Consider the following 2,500-nt stretch of genomic DNA (forward strand, 5'->3'; position numbering starts at 1 on the left):
CAGCGGCTGCCACTCTCCCGGGCCCGTCTGGAGCTGGAGAGGCGGCGGCGGCTGTGGCAGCGACGCGCTTTCCTGGCTGCGTTTTGTAATGGTCCCGGAGACGCCGAGACCCCCGCAGCTCGCGCTTCGAGACTATCACATGACCGAGGCTGAGGGACTCCGCCGCCGCGTCTCTTGCTGAAGAAGGGGCGAGAAGACGCCGTGCCTCGCCCCCGCCCCCTCCTCCATCTCGGCGCGGGCGCCCCCACCCCCAGCATTTACCACCCGCTCCGCAGCCCCCAGCCGCGGCCGAGTGGGGCGGGGGGCGCAGGCTGTTCTCAGGGAGGGGCACGGCGCCCGGTGCCGTCCCCGCCGCTGCACCCCACCCGCGTCGCGACGCACTTCAGAGAGGGGCAGGAGACTGCTTTCTCGCTCCTCTCGTGCATCTCCCGCCTGTCCCCGCCCTTTCAGTCGTCCCTCTACCCACCTACCAGCTCTGGGCTTCTTTCTCCTTACACTGCCTTCCTCCTGGACTAGCCACTCTGGGCCAAGTTCGCAGCAGCGTGGCCTCAAGGTCTCTTCTCTTCAAGAAATCCCAAAGGCCGGAGGGTTGGAGGGAAAAGCTAAAGCGGAGGAGACCCAGGGCCGTTTTCGCTAAATGTCAACTTCATCACAATTTTCTTGCGCGCCAATTGAGTGTCGGGCCCAATGATAGGCGCCTGGTACAGGGAAGTCTGGGACAGCTCTCTGCGCTCCAGGACCGCAGTCTAGTGGGAGAGACTGACAGTAACCGGGAAATTTGGGTAAATACTAAGGGCTTGGTGGATGCAGGCTCCATTAAGAGCGGATGGATGGGACGGGGTGAAGCGTTTCTTTGGGTGCTGACGTCTGAGCTGGGGCCAGAAGGAGGGCTTGGGGGGGGTCAGAGGTCCCATCACCTGGGTGTGTCAGAGCGGAGTCTTGCTATTCTGAGCACGTCGAGGGAAAGGGAGATCGTTAAAATTAAGTAGGAGGTCAAAATGACCAATCCACAGGGCCCTGCTGTGACCTGTGAGGGTGGATGAACTGTAGCGCTGAGGTCCCCGTGCTTGCTGGGATCCCGGAAGCAGTTTCCTGCTCTGCAGTTTCCTGCACACCCATGAGCGAATCCCAGTTGACTGGAGAGAACCTGCAGTTATAGTCTGATTTCGGCTGCCTTTGCCCTTAGGCTGGAAGGAAAAGCAGAGTTTAGAAGAAGGAGAAAAAATATATATATACCCTCTTCCCATCTCTAGGCCTGTTTCTTTATTTGTAAAATGAGATGTCTGAAGTTGGAAATTTCACGGGTCCCTTCTAGTTCGCAGATTTGAGGAGAAAGCAGCAACTAGGGACTGTAACTCATTCTGTTTTTAATTTCTTCTTTTCTGTGCCTAAATCTGGAGGCAGAAGGCCGTTGGCCCAGACTGCACAGGAGACTGCCCCTCGCTCTCCAACCTTGGTTGGCAACGCCAGGTCGAGTGTTTTTAGCTTCCGACGTTTGGCGAGCTACCCGAGGGGAGGACCAGAAGAAGGGCTGTTTGCCCGTCGGGTCGCCGGAGTGCGGTGAGCGGAACAGATTCATAATATTAATCTTTAGGCAGCAGCTGGATTTCTGGCTAGTGCTATTTGGTTAGTTTTCCTAGGCCAGCAGACGTTTTAGAATAGGCGTTAAAGGGAAGCGTGCAAAAGGGCCCCGGGGCGAAAGAGCAGCCTCTTGGCCTGTCCTAAGGAAAGGAGACCCTTTGAGAGGAGGATGCTTTCGCTGACGCTCCACGCCGGGAAGGCTCCTTCCGCCAATGGAGTTTTCTGCGGGATTTTTGGTCTGCTGAAGCAGTTTAAGGAACCAAGCAGCAGACGGCCTCCTGGCCTCACGAAGCCATGGAGGAATTACGAGGACGCCCACAGCTCCAGTGACAGCTAGAGCCCGCTGGCGCCGGGTGTACCCTTCTACTTTGACGGACGCGGTGCGAGAACAGCCCTGTCCAGGCCCAAGAGCCGCCCAAAGGCTCCTGGTGGGAGCTCGGCGTGCCCAGCGCTCAAAGGTTCTTCCGGCCCTGGCCCTGCACGCAGCGCGGGCAAAGGCAAATTTTGTTGAGAATATCTTTTCCGCGGCCTCCCGAAAAAGCAGTGCCTCCTCATTGGGAGCAGCTTGGGGACGTTCTCGTTGGGCAATTGGACTCCGCTGCATCTGGGGAACAGCATGGGAAGGGGCCCTTGAAGGGTGCCCCGGACCAGCCTCATGCTCATAACCTCAACACCAAAGCTGGAGTTGGGCTCTTGCTGGGTAAGCTCGTTCCAGCCCACAGATCTGCCGCCACCATCTCGGGCTCGGCGCCTGGGGACGCGAGTCGCGTGACCGGCGCCTTCGGCCTCGGCGAGCCAACGGCGTTCGTCTGGCAGAGCAGCTCCCCGCAACTCGGACCGAAACACAGACGCGGAGGTCGAGCGGTGCGCGGCAAGCCTCAAACTTCCGCGTTCCGGGTGGACTTGTCAAGGGTAGAAA

Source organism: Lipotes vexillifer, unplaced genomic scaffold (assembly GCF_000442215.2).
Source record: "Lipotes vexillifer unplaced genomic scaffold, Lipotes_vexillifer_v1.1 scaffold204, whole genome shotgun sequence".
NCBI lineage: Eukaryota > Metazoa > Chordata > Mammalia > Artiodactyla > Lipotidae > Lipotes > Lipotes vexillifer.